Consider the following 22,161-nt stretch of genomic DNA (forward strand, 5'->3'; position numbering starts at 1 on the left):
TAATGAAACTTAAAAGCTTTTGCACAGCAAAGGAAACCATAAACAAGACCAAAAGACAACCCTCAGAATGGGAGAAAATATATGCAAATGAAGCAACTGACAAAGGATTAATCTCCAAAATTTACAAGCAGCTCAATATCAAAAAAACAAACAACCCAATCCAAAAAAGGGCAGAAGACCTAAATAGACATTTCTCCAAAGAAGATATACAGATTGTCAACAAACACATGAAAGGACGCTCAACATCACTAATCATAAGAGAAATGCAAATCAAAACTACAATGAGGGACTTCCTTGGTGGCGCAGTGGTTGAGAATCCTCCTGCCGATGCAGGGGACACAGGTTCCTGCCCCGATCTGGGAAGATCCCACATGCCGCGGAGCGGCTAGGCCCGTGAGCCATGGCCGCTGCGCCTGCAGCATCCGGAGCCTGTGCTCCGCAACGGGAGAGGCCACAACAGTGAGAGGCCCGCGTACCGAAAAAAAAGCAAAAAAACTACAATAAGGTATCACCTCACACCAATCAGAATGTCCATCATCAAATAATCTACAAACAATAAATGCTGGAGAGGGTGTGGAGAAAAGGGAACCCTCTTTCACTGTTGGTGGGAATGTAAATTGATATAGCCACTATGGAGAATGGTATGGAGGTTCCTTAAAAAACTAGAAATAGAACTACCATACGATCCAGAAATCCCATTACTGGGCATATACCGTGAGAAAACCATAATTCAAAAAGAGTCATGTACCAAAATGTTCATTGCAGCTCTATTTACAATAGCCAGGACATGAAAGCAACCTAAGTGTCCATCGACAGATGAATGGTTACACAACATGTGGCACATATATACAATGGAATATCACTCAGCCATAAAAAGAAACGAAATTGAGTTATTTGTAGTGAGGTGGATGGACCTAGAGACTGTCATACAGAGTGAAGTAAGTCAGAAAGAGAAAAACAAATACCATATGGTAACACATATATATGGAATCAAAAAAAAAAAGTCATGAGGAACCTAGGGGCAGGACAGGAATAAAGACGCATACCTACTAGAGAATGGACTTGAGGACACGGGGAGGGGAGAGGGTAAGCTGGGACAAAGTGAGAGAGTGGCATGGACATATATACACTACTAAATGTAAAATCGATAGTTAGTGGGAAGCAGCTGCATAGCGCAAGGAGATCAGCTCGGTGCTTTGTGACCACCTAGAGGGGTGGGATAGGGAGGGTCGGAGGTGGGGGGAGACACAAGAGGGAAGAGACATGGGGATATATGTATATGTATAGCTGATTCACTTTGTTATAAAGCAGAAACTAACACACCATTGTAAAGCAATTATACTCCAATAAAGATGTTAAGAAAAAAACCCTATTTTTTTATGTAGATTTTTATAGAATTCTTATGGAGTCTAATATTTGTCTGTTAATTACATTATACATTTTATTTTTCAGGTTTTGCCTGTTTATTTGTGGTATTCTTTCCATAGAAGTGTTTCATTGTGAGGTAGTCAAATTGATTAATCTTTTCATGTGTCAACTTTTTCTTTTTGTATTTTACTCAAGTTCATAAGTATATTTTCCTATATATATATTATTTAAAATTAGTTTTTGATCTTTAACTTAAGTAGACTTTTTTGGTAGTGATTCAAAACCTAAAGAATTTTAAAAAATAGCCATTTTATTTTGGAATAAATTGAGATTTATAGGAAAGATGCAGAGATGCGGGGTCCCCATATACCCTTTACCCAGTTTCCTCTAATATTAACATCATAAGTGGTACATTGTCAAAACTAATAAATTAACATCGGCATATTCATTTCAACTATACTTCAAACTCTATTCCAGTTTCACCATTTTATCCACTTATGCTCTTTTTCTGTTCTGGGATCTCATCCAGGATAGCACATTGCATTTACTATTCATGTCTCCTTAGTCTCTTCTGTCTGTGATAGTTTCTCTCTTTCCTCATTTTTCATGACCTTGATAGTTTTGAAGAAAATTAAACACGTATTTTCTAGAATCCCCTTCAGTTTGCTTTGTCTGATGTTTTTCTTGTAATTAGACTGGGGTTATGTGGTTTGGGGAACGTTACCACAGAAGTGGAGTGCTTTTCTCATTACATCATACAGGTGGTACATGATATCAACTTGAGTTATCACTGTTGATGTTAACCTTGATCACTTGATTAAAGTAATGTCTGCCAGGTTTTCTTCATTGTAAAGTTACTGCCTTATTCTTTCCATACTCTATTCTTTGGAAGCAAGTCATTAAGTCCAGTCCACATTCAAGGAGAGAGGAAGTTCTACCCTCTGGAAGGGAGTAAGTATTTACATACATTACTTGAAATTCTTCTGTAAGAAAGATTTATCCTTCTCTCCCATTTATCTACTTATCCAATCATTTATTTATATCAATATGGACTCACGCATAGTTATTTTATTCATTGGATTATAATCCAATACTATGTTATTTATTTTTTTGTGCAAATTGTTCCAGCTTTGGCTATTGGGAATTTTCAGTTTGGCACCTAATAACTATTTTTTATTGTTCTTTTGAGGGATCATGTTGAATTAAAGGGAAAAGACATATACATGGCATGGATTAAAAAAACTCAAAAGTAATAACACAAACAAATATACTTATTTTTCCAACATATTGACCTTTTGCTTTGAAAATACCTAGGACTTAAAGTGATATAGGACATTTCATTTCTCATGGTTCTTTTGTATTCTGATGCCTCTTTATAAAGTTGTTTCAACTTATTACTGTCTAATTATATTTTAGTGGCAGAGTATTAAATAGTGAATGACTTGTCCACTATATATAAAGGTGGGTAAATTAAATTTAAAATATTGGGTTTCCCTGGTGGCGCGGTGGTTGAGAGTCCGCCTGGCGATGCAGGGGACACGGTTTCGTGCCCTGGTCCAGGAAGATCCCACATGCCACGGAGCGTCTAGACCCGTGAGCCACGGCCGCTGAGCCTGCACGTCCGGAGCCTGTGCTCTGCAATGGGAAAGGCCACAGCAGTGAGAAGCCCGCGTACAGCAAAAAAAAAAAAAAAAAAAAAAAAAAAAAAAAAAAAAATTTAAAATATTCACAAACAAGAAATATAGGAAACAATTTTGCCTATCAATTGCAAAATGTTGTTTTTTAAATAAGTGAAGGTGTGTAGAATATATTAAAACAAAACTGACCACTACTCAACAATTACTTATTAAGAATTTTTTGAAAATGTCTTATCTTTGAAACTGCATTCTAATAATAAGTATAAAATAAGAGTATAACACATAAAATTAAATAACATATTTTTACACAAAAGTGGTGACTTTAAAATACTGTTTGGTGCATGAGTCATCTGTCATTCAAAAATTCCTAACTTGATGCTAATATTCAAGCCAATAGAACTTAGACCTCAGAATTGGAACATTCTTTTGTAAGAATTTTTTAAAAATATAATTTGCTTTATAAATATATTGTGAAATGCATACGTATTCTTAGTTAATATGGGTGTCCATTTAGTTTCATATGATGAAAACCAAAACTCATTTAAAATAAAAATTGAGAATGGTATGGGCTTAAAAATTGGTAACCTGAACATGAAAAATACATATAGTGTGATCAAATTTACAAAGATTTATAATATTCTGGATTCTAAAATATAACATTTCACATGATATTCAAGAAGTATTTGATGATTTCTCTTTCTACTTCAAACAGTAAATCTATCATTATTAAATGTTATCTAATAAGTGTTGCAAGCTATAATAATAAAAACAACAATAAATTTGCAGCATATAGAGTTAATGATGTTACCCTCTGAATATTTTTTGTTATTAATTAATCTATATGGTCACTGGGTGGGAAGATAAAGGACTCTGTTTTAGCTTACTCTGAACCTCAGTTTATCTATCTGAAAAATAGAGATCTAATAACAACTATTTTGCATGGGTTTTGTAGGTATTAATGAGATAATGTATTAGAAACATCTGGCGTTAAGCCTGGCACATAAAAATAGATCCACAAATGTTAATTCCTTCCTTTTCTGCTATACCATACAAAATTTATAAAAATAAAATATTTTATAGTCTGTTGATCCAGATTTTTTTGAGAGTTAAGCTATTAGTTGAGTAAAGTTATTTATAATATATTGCTTATATTTGATCTATTTAGATCACTATGGATACTTACAATGAATCAGTAAAAACAAAAATTTTATAGGCGTTATTTTTTTTTTTACAATGGGGCAGATGTTCATAATTGGCTGGGAACATGTTTTATCAAGAAATTATAACAACCACTTTTTGTTAAATAAGATATTGCCAACTAAAGAATGTCACTCACCATCCAGCTGTACAAGGATTAGGTCATTAGCCACTGCAGGAGCTGACCTTTAACACGCCCTGAAAGGAGTTTAGGGTGGAGATCAGGGATGAGGCACTCTGTGCTCTGGGAAAAGCTGGCAGAACAGGCATTTAGATTGGTAGATATTTTCGGGAGAAAATTTTATGAACCCAATTTCTTATGTCATATCATAACTAGAAAAACTCAGTAATGGAGACGTCTGCTCCTCATGACTAGCAGCAACCTTCTACTGAGATGTGTGCTTGACTGCACGTATTCCCTTCACCAAAATCATATATGCACTGACCTCCCCCACTGCCTCTTTGGAGCAGTTCCTCAGAGAAACAGCCTAAATGAAAGGCTGTCTCCCAGGCTATAGTCCTCAGTAAGCCCCAAATAAAACTGAACTCATAGCTCTCATGTTGTGTGTTTTATTTTTTTCCTCAGTTGACAATATGAAGATAGGCATTTATGGTAGATTTGATAAATTTATTAAAGCGCTTTCTGTTATTAGGAGATTATTACCATGGGAAGCAAATAAGATATTTCCATGAAATTAAAGAGCAAGCTTAAAAAACTAAAATAGGAAATTATAATAGACATGGGACCAAGATTCAATCCTCTGGGCAATGACAGTAAATGACAGAGTATTTTACTTGTTAATAACATTCCTTTTTTTTTTTTCTATTTATGGTGAGCTCATGCCATAATTATATTTTTTCTTTCCCTGCAAGCAATGTGTGGCTTTTAGATGTTAACTGACTTGTTAGTTTAGGAGATGGTCACTGTCCTCAACATATGTTTACATTTCTTTTAGGTTATCTGATTTGTTGACATATAATTATTTATAGTAGTGTCTTATGATCCTATGTATTTATGTAGTATCAGTTGTAATGTCTGTTGTTTTATTTCTGATTTTTTTTGAGTCTTCTCTTTTTTTCTTAGTCTATCTAAAGTTTTGTCAATTTGTTTATCTTTTCAAAAAGCCAGCTGTTAGTATTGTTGATCTTTTCTATTGTTTTTCAGTTTTCAACATATGTTTACAGATTCCTTTACCATCTCTGCAACTAAGAATTTACAGTTCTTAGCTGTTTGCTCTTTTTTTCTTATTCAAAGTCAACTGAGCTTCTTAAATCTGTGACTTGATGCTTTTCATTAGCTTTGGGAAATTCTTAGCAGTTATATTTTTGAATATTGCCTCTCTTATTTTTATCTCCTGTCCTCCTGGAATTTCAGTTCAATTTAAGTTAGACCATCTCCATATCTTTGATATCTCTTACTCTTTCTCTTGTATTTTCTATAGATTGCCTCTTTATTCTTCTTTTTTTTCTAGATATTTTCTTCTGACCTATCTCTCAGTCATTGAGGTCTTAGTTTCATTTATGATAGGTTTTAGTTCTATATTTAGTTCTTTCTAGTTGATTCTTTCATAAAAATGCAACGCTCCTTTTTATAGTTTTAGTTCCTTGCTGAAAAGGATTTTTTTAAAGTTAATTTAAAGGATTTTACAGTTATCAGTGGGAGGGTTGGTTTGAATTACCTAGTCTACTATTACCAGAAGTGCAAGTCCCTCTGTAAGGCCTGTATACATTGAAATTGAAAATATATCTGTAGGTATATATATCTTTGCAGAAAATATATCTTTGCAGGAAAATATGGACATAGAATTACAATTTTATTCTATATTGAAAATTAAAAACAAGTACCCATGACTGTTTTTTGCTGCTTGTTTGCCAGTCCTACTTGAGATCTATTCTTACTCAGAATGTCTGAGTAGATGACTACATGTAAATTTAAAGCTTTACAGGAATCTGTATTTCTGATAAATAATTAACTTTTAAGGCAAAGCATTAGTGAGTATGTAGATGGCCATGCTGTTTTGACAGAAATAAAATTTATAACACATGTTCAAAAGTTTGGGTTAGATTTGAAATCTCTTTTGCTCTGAAACTTTTAAAAGATGAAATAATGTTGTGTCAGAGAATAGCATTACAGTAATTAGATTATGTCTAGTAAGTAGATTTAAATGGTTAGTTCTTGTCTAATGTGTAAAATTTGATTTTACATCTTCCATTTGACTGAAATCATCCATGTACATTGTAAATAACATGTCAGTTATGATAAAGTGCTATGAAAAGATGTATTTAGTTGTGTATTTAAGTTTTTAAATTCAAAAACTTATTATTTACTTTATCATTTTTGTAGGTATAGGAACAATAAGTAAGAGTGAAGGAAATATTTCCTTAGTTGATGTTTGAGAGAATCCTATTCATTAGCTTTTAGAGGGAAAGTATCTTTAAATATAACTTCATCACTTAATGCCAAGCATTGTGCTCCTTTTTTCCCTCTCCTGGGTCACATGGTTAGCATATATTTGGATTTCAGTGGGATTTTGTGTTGAGTGCAACACTTATCTTCATTAGCAGAAGTGATTCTACCATGATTATATATGGCAGAGGCAAGCTAGTGAGCAGTATTTTGGGTAGGAAGGGGTTTCAGTATTGCTTCAGTTGCCTTGCTCATAGTACTTCTGTACATTATGTGCTTACAATGGAGACCAATAAGTAGGGAACCAAGTAGAGCATACAAAGAAAAGATTAGCAAATGATTATAATTTGATAAAATCTTAGTTGGTAGATACTTAGGCATCAAACAAACATCATTTCAATTTGAAACATCCTAAAACCCATTTAGCTTTTAATAAGAAAACATTTGCCTCTTTTGCTTTCTTTTTCTTTCTCCTTTTTGTTTAGAAAAAATATTCAGTTAAAAAAATTTCAATCCTATATTACAGATAATATAATTTCTAGAGATCTGAGGAGGACTTCTAGAACTAGGCAGTATAACAGAGCAATCTAAATCTCTATAGGGAAAAAGGAGAAGATAATGGTTTAGGAGGTTTGAAGGAGGAGTTAGAGGGAAATATGTAGCAAATAGGAAGAAGAAGTGTTTAAAGACAGCTGTGGATAGTACTGGAATTAGCAATAGCATATGAAAGGATAAGGAGAGTGGAGGAACTATGGCAGTCAGGTTTGTGTGTCATTTTTGCAGAATAAAGAATAACAGGCAAAGGAATATGCCAGTAGATCCTTTAGTTGACACTGTATCTGTGAATCTACTTTTTCAGGATTATAAAAAAAAGAAAGGACAGCATAGACTGTGAATAGAGAGCATTTAGTGACTGATGGAAGTAACTAGATGCTTGATTGTAGAAAATAGGGCTTCATCGCTGTTAGAGGACAGCTACAACCGGAGCTGCACGTTTTATTTTCCTTTTCTGCCCTTGGTTTCTCTCTGAAGTATTGTGGAAAAGATTATTGTGAAAAAGGTAGGAGGCCAGGCATCAGAAGGCCAAGATCTAGTCCTTCTTCTCTAATTGAGTGACAAGTCAACCTCTGAATGGTAGTTTCTATAGCTATAAAGTGGAAATAATAATAACAATTATACTACTCTCTTACGGTGTTTTAGTATAAGGAAGCATTATGTTAGGGAAGTGTAAATCCTGACACTCCCTTCTCCCCTTTGGCCTAGTTATTTAATCGCTCTGATTAGAAATATTCTTATTTATGCAATAAAGATACAATAACTCCACCTTACAGGATTGTGAGAATTAAATATGGCATTATTTGTGAAGAATCTAGTGGGGTACCTGGCACACAGTAGGTGATGAATGTGAGCCCCTTCCTTTCCATAGTGACATTAGAAATTTGCTCCATGACCTTTGGTCAATTTGTGTGGTTCTGTTTCTTTACTCATTATTTATACCTACCTCATTTACACTATGATGTATTTTGTTTTTATGTTCCTTGTAGCTTATATGCCATGTACTATATATAGTTATCTGTATATTTCTGACTCTGCCAATAAATGCTAAGCTGCTGAAGGATGGGAACCCATCTTGTTCACTTTATATTCTTCATCATACATAAATCATAGGCAATTTGTCAATAAATGTTCTATATTGGAAGGGTCACTATTAGGTTCCGAATGAAGCTTCTGTGCTCGATAGTGTCTTCACTTTGACTCTGAAGAATGGTTAACACTATAATACATAAGGATGATTATTTAGAAATTCAACCATTTATTTATTTATCTACTTTTGGATTTTGTCCTCATGCACATACATGTAAGCAGTTGTCTTCAGTCAACACTTGAGTAGCTGCTGGGCATCTTTGTAATGTTACTACTTCAAGACTGTCATCTTGGGACTTCCCTGGTGGCACAGTGGTTAAGAATCCACCTACAATGAAGGGGACATGGGTTCGAGCCCTGGCCCGGGAAGATCCCACATGCTGCGGAGCAACTAAGCCCATGTGCCACAACTACTGAGCCTGTGCTCTAGAGCCTGTGAGCCACAACTACTGAAGCCTGCGAGCAATAAGCCACTGCAATGAGAAGCCCACGCACGGCAAAGAAGAGTAGCCCCCGCTCGCCACAACTAGAGAAAGCCCGCTCACAGCAATGAAGACCCAACGCAGCCAAAAATAAATACATTTATTAAAAAAAAAAAAAAGACTGTCATCTCTAGATCCTCTTAGAGGCTTCATTTGATTAGGTCAGGCCTTCCCAGATAAACCTCCTTTTTGATTAACTTACTATTAATTAGGGACCTTAATTATATGTACAAAATCCCTTCACCTTTGCCACATAACGTAACACAATTATGGGAGTTACATGCCTTCATTTTTGGTTAGAAGCAATTATAGGTCCTGCCAACACTCAAGGGTAGGGGATTACACAAAGATGTAAATACCAGGGGGTGCGGATCATGAGGGCCATCTTAGAATTCTGCTTACCGCAGTGTTATATAAATTTGTGTCTCTGGTTGTAAATAATGCTAATAAACAAACAATAACTTCTATGACTTGAGAAGTTCTACTTTGTGAATCAAGTAAACTTTTGCATTAGTATCGTTTGGTTGCTTAGACTGAATCTATTACCTTTTAGATACCTTGGCCCAGAAGCAAAATAAAAATCAATTTAAAGAAAAATCCAGATGAATAAAAACATTTAGAATAAAACATGGTAGTATTTGCCTTGCTGTTTAATAGGTTCATGCCTTTTTAGTTTATTTGATAGAGAGCAGGAGATAAGAGCTTGTGAAAAATTCCTGGTTTTGCATCTCTTGAAACTTAAATCTGATGATCATTTTAATGGATAGTAATTTTGACTGAAGTCAATCAGCAAAGTATAAGTGGAACTGGAATTGTGTATAGTGTGGCAAACTTTACTTATATTTTATTGATGATCATAACCACCAAGAAAAGGTATTTGGCACTTATAAAATGTTTTTACTATGTGTTTAAGAAAATAATTTTACGTACCTTTTAAAAATGAGTATTCAAAAATGGAATTGCTAGGGAAAACATATGCTGACAGAAAAACTTGTACAAGAATAATTATAGGAACATTATTCATAATAGGCAAAAAGAGTGAAAACCCAAATGCCCGTCAATATAGTATATCCATATAATGAAATATTATGTGTCAATAAAGAGGAATAAAGTAATAATACATGTTACATGAACAAACTTTGAAAACATTGTGCTAATTGAAAGAAATCAGTCACGAAAACACCACATATTGTATGATTCCATTTATATGAAATACCCAGATTAGGCAATCCATAGAGACAGAAAGTAGATTAGTGGTTGCCTAGGGTTGGTGAGGGGAAGAGGGTTGGCAGGGGAAGACAAGTGACTGATAATGGGCACAGCATTTCTTTTTGAGGTGATGAAAGGGTTTTGAAATCAATTGTGATGTTGATTGCCCAACTCTGTGAACATACTAAAGACTATTGGATTGTACACCTTAAGTGTGTGGATTGTACTGTATGTGAATTATGTCTCAGTAAAACTCTAAAGAACATGGAATTGCATGGCATTCTAGCATTTTGATGCAACCAAATTATTTAATGCTATCTTTACCTCTCCTGACTTTGTTCTGAGCCTTTTATTATGTGGCAAGTTCAATCTGCTAAGACATGAGTATACAAAATGGAAAAATGTGATTCTGTATTAACAGATTTTCAGTAAGAAGCAGTGGAAGTATGTGAGAGCATTATTGTTGTCCAGGACTTTTACCATATTTTCTCAAAATCAGTATACAATCCACTTAGATGAAAATAAAGGACAACATTACATTGTATATTCATTAAATACTTCAGTACCTATGTCTACTAAATTTAGATATAAGCTCTGATTATATGAATAAGATTTCAGGAACACCCCAGATCACACGTTGTCAATTTAAAATTGTAGTCTTAACAGTTTTTAATTTATATTGTATAGTTTTCTTTTCTCACTGCTGCTCAGTAGGATACTTTAGTTTGTTTCTCTACTAGTGTAATCATAGAAAGTCAAACAAGAATAAGTTTAATGACAATATAGGTGAAACGGAATGGGTGGAAGTCTTTCTTCTGATTATATTCAGAGTAGAAGTCGTCAAGACAGTCTGGATACTTAGCTTCTGTTTGTAAATGCTTTATGAAAATTTCTTAGAGATATTCTTAGAATGCCTCTGAAATGTACTGCTTTGCCTCTTAGCATTGTTTGTTTATGGATCTCTGAAGAATTCAATAATATTTTTAGGCTTTCTGTTTCCTGGTTTCACTCCCATTTTGCAGATTGAATTATTCAAACTGCATAGTTAAAATGACTTGTCCAAAATTGCGTAGGTAGTAGAAGTGTTGAAACATAAGCTTTCAGCAACAAATTATGTGTTTTCACTATAAATGCATATTTTAGTACATTAGGATACTTTACTTCAGGCAACAGAATTTCATTTCAACTTGTAATATTCTTAAGCTAAACCCAAGACTTCATATCGGTTACTTTTAAAAAGTAAAAATAGAAGTCTTAAGAAGACTTTATGGAGACATTCTCCTTGTTAATAATGATTTTTAAAGTGAATAATATCTTGACTCTATGGAGTCTTTAATTTCTTCCCAATGCTATGACCTAATATGGTGTGATAAGTGGTGTGTACATTCTTGATATCATAGACAAGTGCTAAAGAGACCCTAAGAGATCATCTAGGCTCTTTCCTTATCTCTTGGTAGGTTATGTCAATTGTTTTAGAGACTGTTTTTTTCTATAGTAAAAAACGTTGCTGACGTGTTCATTTTTAAAACCGTATCTGAAATAACCAAACCTCTTTATTCATTGTTTTGAGGAGGCAAATAATGGCCCTCTAGCCTCTTTAAAATTATAATTTATTATAATTAGTTTGTAGTTAAAAGGAGATGCAATTTAAAAAAAAATTATCTGCCAATAATCCCTGTGACTAGAAATTATTCTATCCTATCGAAATAGTTAGGCTGTATTAAAAACATAATACAACAATAACAGTAGTAATAAAAACCAACTATTTTCCACTTGTTCCAAATTTCCTTGTTGTTTCCCTGCATTGTGCCCCTCAGATATCTTGACCCATGGTTAATCAGATTTCCATATGATTTTTTACTCAGGTGAAGATCTGTACAGTTAATATTGAAACCAGTACACTTCAGCCTTGCCCACAGTGGGACCTTTCAAAGCCATAATGCATTTAAAAGATTTAGCTCTAGGCCTTAGTAAGCCCATATTCCAGTTTCTTTTTTTTTTTTAATTGAAGGATAGTTGATTTACAATAGTGTGTTAGTTTCAGATATACAGTAAAGTGATTCAGTTATATATATATATATTATTTTCAGATTCTTTTCCATTATAGGTTATTATATGATAGTGAATATAGTTCCCTTGCTATATAGTAAATCCTTGTTGTTTATCTATTTTATATAGAGTAGTATGTATCTGTTAATCCCATATTTCTAATTTATGTCCCCCCCCCACACGCCTTTCCCCTTTGGTAACCATAAGTTTGTTTTCTGTCTGTGAGACTGTTTCTGTTTTGTAAATAAATTCATCCGTATTATTTTTTAGATTCCATATATAAGTACTATTATATAATACTTGTCTTTCCCTGTCTGACTTCACTTGTATGATATTCTCTAGGTCCATCCATGTTGTTGCAAATGGTATTATTTCATTCTTTTTTATGGCTGAGTAATATTACATTGTGAATATATATAACACATCTTTAAAAAAAATTTTATTGGAGTATAGTTGATTTACAATGTTGTGTTAGTTTCAGGTGTACAGCAAAGTGATTCAGTTATACATATACATATATCTATTCTTTTTCAGATTCTTTTCCCATATAGGTTATTACAGAATATTGAGCTCCCTGTGCTATACAGTAGGTCCTTGTTGATTATCTATTTTATATATAATACTGTGTATATGTTAATCCCAAACTCCTAATTTATCCCTCCCCCCTACATTTCCCCTTTGGTAACCTTAAATTTTTTTTCTATGTCTGTGAGTCTGTTTCTGTTTTGTAAGTAAGTTCATTTGTATCATTGTTTTAGATTCCACATATAATTGATGTCATATGGTATTTGTCTTTCTCTTTCTGACTTCACTTAGTATGATAATCTCTAGGTCCATCCATGTTGCTGCAAATGGCATTATTTCATTCTTTTTATGCCTGAGTAGTATTCCATTATATACGTGTACCACATCTTCTTTATCCATTTATCTGTCAGTGGTCATTTAGGTTGCTTCTGTGTCTTGGCTATTGTAAATAGTTGTGCAATGCACATTGGGGTGCATGTATCTTTTTGAATTATAGTTTTCTCTGGATATATGCCCAGGAGTGGGATTGCAGGATCATATGGTAGCTATATTTTAAATTTCTTAAGGAACCTCTGTATGTTTCCCATAGTGACTGCAGCAGCTTACATTCCCACCATCAGTGGAGGGTTTGCCCATGTTTTAATTGGGTTGTTTGGTTTTTTGATATTGAGTTATATGAGCTGTTTGTATATTTTGGAAATTAACCCCTTGTCATTTGCATCATTTGCAAATATTTTCTCCCAGCCCATAGATTGTCTTTTCATTTTGTTTATGGTTTCCTTCACTGTGCAAAAGTTTTAAGTTTGATAATTCCCCATTTGTTTATTTTTGCTTTATTTCTATTGCCTTGGGAGACTGGTCTAAGGGAATATTGCTATGATTTATTTCAGAGAGTGGTTTGCCTATGTTTTTTTCTAGGAGTTTTATGGTGGCATGTCTTATATTTAGGTCTTTAAACCATTTTGAGTTTATTTCTGTATATGGTATGAAGGTGTGAGGGAGTGTCTAATTTATTGATTTTATGTAGCTGTCCAACTTTTCTAACACTGCCTGCTGAAGAGACTGTCTTTTCTCCACTGTATATTCTTGCCTCCTTTGTTGAAGATTAATGGACCCTAGTTGTGTGGGTTTTTCTGGGCTGTCTATTCTGTTCCGTTGATCCTTATGTCTGTTTTTATGCTAATACCATGCTCTTTTGATTACTGTAGCTTTGTAGTATTGTCTGAAGTCTGGGAGGGTTATGCCTCCAGCTTTGTTCTTTTTCCTCAGGACTGCTTTGGCAATTCTTGGTCTTTTGTGGTTCCACGTAAGTTTTAGGATTATTTGTTCTATATTCTGGTGTCTCTACCCAGGAACTGAACCAGTTGAATATATGCTCAGTAACAGTTACTTATTGGTCCCTAAACTGACAAACTACTGTTACCTGTGTATGTTCTAAATAAAACTTCTTGAAAGTGTCTATTGTGTCTTGAAGTGGATATTTATGAAAAAGTAACTTGTTGATGAGGATGATTGTTATTTTTAGGTTGACAACACATTTCTCTTTAACTTCCAATCAAGAGGAAAGATAGGTGTGAACCTGGTAGTTTTGGTAGAGTGTGTTTCTTCCTCTGCTCAGCTACCTGGCCTTGTTGGGGTTCCTGTAGCTAATCTGATAATTTGCTGTTGCAAATTAGATGAGGACTACAATATCATGCTACTGCTCACAGTACCTCATTTGCCTTTTAGGAATCTCTCTATAAGTCAGTTTAACTATTTATATCTCATTTCATTTCTGAAGGCACTAAAAAAATGTTTTACAATACTGGAGCTAAGTTTTCCAGAGGAAAACACCCACATAGTAAACCAATTTAAGAGAAATAGGAGTATTCCCCCCTCCACAAAAGAACCCTCAGAAAACTGAAGTGAAGAATGAGAAGTTTATCTTTGCTTATTTTGTGCTTATAGTCACTCATCTTTTTCTTTGGTGACTTGGTGTTAGAGTTCCGTTTTCTCTACACAATTATTTTAGGTCACTATTTCCCACCATTTTTGTCCTTTCTGAGTCCTTGATTTACCTTTTAGAGACTGTATGTTAAGCTGTGATATGATATTGTAATTATTGCCTCCCATTAGAATGTAATATTATCTAGTACTTCCTTTTAACATATTTGAATCTAGACTTAATCCTTAGGAAATGGAGAAAGAAGATATAAAGTGGAGGAAAATGTAAATTATAAAACTATTTAGTTAAAGAAGGTGGAGACCAGGGAACTGTGGGGTGAGGATGGTAATATAGAAGGAGAAACAGAAAACTCTCTTTGAATATATGATTGCATTATCTCTGTTGCAAGGTATTACAAAGTTGGGGCAGTAATAAAAATTTGTTTTATCTGTACATTATTTTTGTTTCAGGTTGTTTCCAGAGATGTTGATAAAACAAATTAATCCTATTTAAAATTATTTTTCAAATTATTTCTATTCTATAATATGAATTTTCTTGATAGCTGTTGGTTTAGTCAGAGACCTTGATTTATGTAGAAATGTGGAGTTGTGTATTTCACAACTGAATGAGTTTTCTGTTAATAGATATTAATAACTTTTTTCAACCTACCAAGAAAATCTCTGAAGCCAAGGAACATGATCTTGGGGAGCATTTTGCAGTTAGATTTGCTTTATTGCACTGGTGAAATGTTAGGCTTCAATTAGGAAATATTTTTAATTGTTGCTGTTGATTGTTGGACTAGGAAAACTGAAAGCAAGAAGCTCTGGGATTCTAACTCTGACTCTTCCTTTTTGATCTTATATGTAATACTATTTTCTTAATAAAATATCAGAGTTCTGGCTGCATCTATGACTGTCTTAATCCATTTGGGCTGCTATAACAAAAGTACCATAGACTGGGCATTTATAAACAACACGAATTTATTTCTCACAGTTCTGTAGGCCAGGAAGTCTAGGATCAAGGCGTTGGCACATTCAGTGTCTGGTGAGAGCCCATTTCACAGTTCACAGAGAGCTTCTTTTTGCTGTGTCCTCACTTGGGGAGGAGGGCAAAGAGCTCTCTAGAGTATCGTTTACAAAAGCACTGAATCCCATTCATGAGTGTTTTGCCTTCATGACCTAATAGCCTCCAAAAAGGCCACATCCAAATACCCTGCCATTGAAGATTAGGTTTTAACATATGAATTTTGAGGGAACACAAACATTCAGTCTATTGCAATGACCATGTTACAAAAGTTGATATGAAGCAATGAACAGAATAGTTGAAACTTTTGTGCAGTGTTATTGAAATAATACTTAGAAGTTACCTGGGCTAGCAAATAATCAGAACAGCATTTGTGTTTAAACCTTGGTAAATTGTAGAATGTTGATAAATTGGATATTTGATATCTAATGAATGAACCAATAGGAAAGCATTTTTAGAATTGTAATCAGAGATAATGACCCACACAGGAGCTATTATAGATTCCATTACAGTGGCTTTGTGTAAACAAACTCTCTCTAGTACATTTAGAAGGTAGTGTATCCATTGCTAGACCAAATTAAATTACTTAGATATGCAGTTCATCTTTGAATACAGCCTTTTCCAACAATATTGCTCTTTTAACAATGAACTATGTAGAACATTAAGGATTTAAAAAGAGAATAAAAATATAAATGGGAAACATGGACATCTTATTGTCTAAATTTAGTAGGGATTTTTTTCCCCTTTGCTCTTTCTACTTTTTAGAGGAGTGAGTTAATATGACATCAGAAAATTATATAGTACCATACTTGCTTTTACGGGCAAAGTTAGGTGCTTTAGCTAACCTGCTTTTCATATTCATGTGGTTTTATATATACATATGGTTTTCTTAGTGGACACTTTTTTGTGTGAGAATTTGAAATTTTGAGAAATTGTCTAAGAAGAAGTGGCAACACCAAAAAATTCTATTTAATATCTTGACATTTATTTCACTTAAATGAATATACTACAATTAAAGTTTGAAATATATTCCTAGAAAAGTCTTGTATGACATTTCATATGCAGATTATTTCAGAAACTGAAGAGTGTATTTCTGTAAACAGAATTGCAGGAGTGTAACTGAAATATCCTACAAAACACAGGTTTAATCTAAAAATATTAGTAGCTTTTGATAAATGCTACTGTGGTAATTCCTTAGAATGAGGACATTTTCCCCTTAGGATTAGTGGTAAATGAAATGATCATGCACCTTAACTTTTCCAGTGAAGTTATTTTATTTTATCTTCTTTTACTTTTCAGGGTCCTATGTCTGAGAGGCTGTGTGGTATAATGATGACAAAGGTAGAAGATTAATATTTTAGCCTGGCCTATGGCATGGATAGAGTCATTTTTTATTGAAATATAGTTGATTCACAATATTACATTAGTTTCAGGTGTACTGCGTAGTGATTTGACATTTACATACATTATTTAATGATCACCATGAGTCTAGTAAGCATATATCCACATACAAATATTATTGACCATATTCTTTATGCTTGTATATTACATCCCTGTGGCTTAGTTATTTTATATCTGAAAGCTGGTACCTCTTAATCCCCTTTGCCTATTTTTCCCAACCTTCCACCTACCTCCCCTCTGGCAACCACCCGTTTTTTTCTCTGTATCTATGAGTCTTGTTTTCATTTTGTTTTGTTTACTTGTTTGTTTTGCCTTTAGATAGACTCATATTTTGAATGGAGCCAGCTGTTGTGTTCTGTTATCACTAGCTAGGTATGACACATATGTTCTAATCTTAGTTGAATCATTTTGTTTTATGTAGTTAAATTCTGTATGTAAGGTGGCAATGATTTTCACAGAAAGAAGAAATAGATGAAACAAGATAGGTTATGTCCTGTGAAAAAGTGAATATTGGTTTCACCATTCATGTTGGGCTCTGGGGATTTCAATTAAAGGCTAAATATATAGTAGTAGACACTTTGGACCACTTATTTCTCAAAAAAGGGCCAAATCCAAAGGTCTTTAACAGATGGAAAGAACCATTAATTTTTATTTTCATGAATAAACTTCATTTTAGTATAAAAAATAAGGATTATGCACAAACCTTCACATATAACACTGAGCCAAGAACATTCGTTTTGTAACTTAAATGGTCATATTTGAGGTAGCTGGGTAAAAAGTAGAAAGAGCCCAGAGGCCATCTTTTCATACAGTTTATGTGTTGGTGTGTCATGAGCGTCCAAATATTTTCTCTTGCTTTGTTCAAATTCAGGTCTTTCTTTGGAGAACTTTTAATATAGCCTTCAAAATGCTATCATTTAATAGGAAATTATTTTATTGAAGTGACACTATTTGTGATTTTTTTTGTCCTTACTTATAAATAAACACACAGTCTCTCAGATATTTTAAATTTCAGTGTAAGAAAAAAAATCCAAAGTAATAAAACAAGGACAGGCATTATATCCTTGTGTTATTGGCAGATCTGAATTGAGATAAAAAGCTGTGTTAGTCAAATAATAATTGCTAACAATGAAATATTTTTGAGAATAGCAAAATTAACATGTAGTTTTGTCATGACAAATATTGTACCAAAGAAAATTTTAGAAGCTTTGAAATGATACTCTTTTTGTCAGAGTGCCAGTTCCTTTGGTATGTGTTTCCTTTTGTCACCTGGGGCAATTTTTCCAACACGTAACACATGTGATGTTTTTTCTGCATTTGGAATAATCAGCTTTTCCCTGTGCTCATTAAGGGGGAAAAAACTGCAGCCAAGGTATTAACACAAAGCAAGGTATTAACAGTGCCCAATCTCTACCAAATACCAAGTTCCTTTGTCTACTACCTAATTAACATACTTTAATGAGTTCACCAAGTTTAATGAATACTTCGTGTAAAACTCAGCTCTTTCTACCTCCTAGATTAATCTGACACCTGATGTAACAGATCTGGCTAGATATTATGAATAATTCATGAGATAGTATTTCTCAAATAACAAATAATAAAGAATACAAAACATTTAATATGGAAGGAGTTCTTAAAGATTTGCTATATACTTACTTGAATATAATTCTTTTCAGCATCTATTGAAATGCATGTTCTAGTTAATAATAGATTGAAAGAAACAGTGTAATTTATGTAAATATATGTCTGTTCATGCTAATGATTTTTAAAATTCAATGAACCATTTAATAGTAAAACTGCTTATAAGTTATAGTCTGTAAATAGAGTTGGTTACTTTGACACTATTGGGTTGGTTTGCAAAGTCTTTTTTAGTTTTGTGATGTGAATAATATATGTTTCTTTCATTAAGAAAATAGACTTTTTGAACTGTTGAAGTTGGAAAGAGTATTCATAATAATTTTTATTGATTTGTATTGACATATAGTTTGTGGATTCATATATATGTGCAGCATTTCATTTACCATTATATTTGGGGGTATAATAGGCCTGAGAATTTTAAGTACCCTGTCTTAAGGTAATATCTGGATGCTAGGATCTATTTTCGTCCCATTTTCTTTAACCTACTGAAAAAAAGAGAGGTGGAAAAATATGGATAAGTTGTCTAATTGTATGATTTTTTGAAAATGTTAAGAATATTAGCAAGTATTACTGTGTTCCAGGTTCTGTTCTAGGAGCTGGTGAAACAGTGATGAAAATTAGCATCTCTGCCCTCAAGGAGCTTAGACTCTAATGCAGAAGACAAGTTAACAAATAATTGCAATACCCAATATGTATATTATGTACATACACTTAGCCATTTATGATTCAGCAACAAAAAGAAATGTCTAATTTGACATCGCACAAAGTGGAACAGGAAGACATTGTGACATCCCTACTTACTATTTCAGCATATGTTCAGTATAATCTATAACTGTAAGCTAATATGGATTTTTTAACATATCAAAATATAACTATTACAATGACTTGATGTCAGTTACTTTAAGAAAAAAATACATTTAAGTAATATTGCCGTCATTCAAACTATTTTTGCTCTTCTTTTTGACTTGTGTTCAGAGCCTATGGCAAACTGTTTTGACTGTAGTAGCAGATTGTCATACTTTGAGGGTAGATTTGGTTTTCCAAAAGAACCAGAAATTATCCAGAACAAAATATGTCAAATACAGTAGTTAAATAACAGTGCAAAATTATTTTTGTTGTTTAAAAATAATTATAAAATAACAGATACAACAGTCAAACAAAAGTGTGACTATGAGGCAATGAGTTTAATTTTCTTCTATACTTGTATACTGACTCTAAAGGCAGTTTCAAAAGAGGTATTATTAAAATATGCTGCACTGGAGCAGCAATGCTGGTACATGTTGCTTCGGTAACAGGAACTTTGTAGTTGCAGTATGTATACATTAGTTGACTAATAAATGATTCTGATTACAAACTTATAAATATTCTACTAGTTAGAGTAAGGAATATCAGATTTTCACGAGTCCCCTTCTAGTCTATGTACTTAGAGTTTTGTATTTAAGAGGAGAGCAGCAGGGGTTGAGGAGGAGGGGAAGAAACTTGAATATGCCACTAAGGAATGGGTGAAGGAATCAAGAAAATTTGGCCTAGATGGGGAGAAATCAGAGAAGATATGATAACTGTTTGAAATTGTCTGAAAGGCTTTCATGTAGAAGAATTAGATTTATTCAGTGTGGGCTAGAGAACACAACTAGAGCCAGGGAGTGCTTGTTACAGAGAAACAGTTTATCTTCACTGGAAGAGGCACCTTCAGAAGGAGTGAGTTCCTCATCAGTAGAAGTATTCAAGTAGAGAACACATGTTCAAATAATTATTTTGTGTGGGGGAATTGAAATATTAGATGGTAGTGTTTTGTCAACCCTGTGATTCTATCTATGACAGCTGAAGATTTTCTTTTCCAAAATAGCTTTTACTGGTGTAGGGAATCAATCCACAACTTTCTTTACATGCATTTCAATTCTCATATCTTGGAATATATTCAGGTTATAAGATAGTCTTTTAGAATGCATTACTTGATTTTGTTTTTCTTTTATCCCCAGAGAATATGGATATGTATAATTTCCCCCTTTTTAGAGGAGTCTTTTATAGAAGATTTCTAAGATTAATTTATCCTTATTCCTGGTTCTCTATCTTAAGTTTGTGCACAGAGAAATAAGACTGCATTTTCACCTTTCAATTTGTTTCACTTTGAACATTCCTCAAGATGCCATATTTCATTAAATAAAGCATTGTGTCATGCTATCAAGTTCCAGTTTTTCATGGTTTATGCTAAGAATTTTGTGTAGAAGTTCTTTCCCCCCTTTTGAGTGAATCAGTTTGTATCTGCTTCATGCTGAAGCTTGCTTTCTGTCAGTATTTGTGATAGAGTCTGAATAGAATCTGAAATACTAGATACAAGCTATATGACTATAAAACAGTTTCTATTATAGCAGATGAAACAATTTGTTTTCAGCCCACTAGGCTGACTATCTTATTTTTTGGTGGAGAAACAAGCTAAATTCAATGTCTTTGCTACCAAATTGGGATTATGGGACTGGGTAGGATTTGTGGCTTTTGTAGACAAACATTTCCTATTTAGAAACACTGAAAGATGTATCTGAGTGAAAAGGCACTTGGTCTGTTTCACTTATGTGAGATTATATATTTTGAAAAATACAGATTAGTGTTTTTTGGATTGCTCCTTTTCACGTCTAAGCAGATTAATTTGACAGTTAAATGTGGCATGGTTACTTTTGGTGCAGTTAATTTGGTACACAGCTCTTATTATATGCAATGCTAATGTGAATAACACACTTGGATTTAGAGCTCATTTTATAACGATGGGTACCTTTTATAGTATTAAATTTGTAATAAGAATATCATGTGATATATAAATATAAGGCACAGTTGCTATTTTAAAATGTGATTAACCCTCACTATTCCTCCAGAGTAGGCAGAGGAAAGTATGTTACTCTTATTGGTACTTTAAGGATGAGGCAACACATGCTCTTTGTTGCTGTCACTCTGTAAAATAGTAGTGTGGTGAGTCATAATTTAGATTACCCACGCAGGTCTTCAACTGGGTGACTCAGTGAAACTGACTAGACTCATTCTGAAGGTGTGGTTTGATATACTCTCCAAAGGCTGAGGAAAATGACCTCCTTTTCAGGGTTATAAGTGCAGGGCCTGGAGTCAAAAGATCTGAGTTAAAATTCTGGTTGTACTGCTTACAGTCTGTATGCGTCTTGCTGTTGCTCTGATCCTCAGTTCTTGTATCCGCAAATTTGTTATAATAATTGTACCTACTTCTTGGGTTGTGGTGAGGATTAAAAGAATTATTACATATACAGTGTTTATAACTGTGCCTGGTACAGAGTGATAAATAACATTATTATTGTTTCAGACTCTAGGGTCTTTCCCAGTATCTCTTTTTCTGAGAAACCACCTTTCAAGTTGCTGTTTCCAGTCTTCCCTCCCTCCCTCCCCTATCCCTCCCTACCTTTCCTCCTTCTTTCCATAAGCATTTATTGAGTATTTTCTATGCTCTAGGCATTGGATATGAAGGGAAGAAAATTTCCTTTCCCTTGTTTGTTAGGTTGAACAATTTGCTGGTCTAGAAGTCCTCTTGTTTTGAGTGGTTCAGCCATTCCAGAATGAATGAGGCAGGGGTATTGGAATCTTTGATACCCTCAGTTCTTCCTGTCTTTCAAGTTTTGAGCACTTTCTGCTCTTGGCTAG

Source organism: Stenella coeruleoalba, assembly GCF_951394435.1.
Source record: "Stenella coeruleoalba genome assembly, chromosome: 6".
Classification (NCBI taxonomy): Eukaryota; Metazoa; Chordata; class Mammalia; order Artiodactyla; family Delphinidae; genus Stenella; species Stenella coeruleoalba.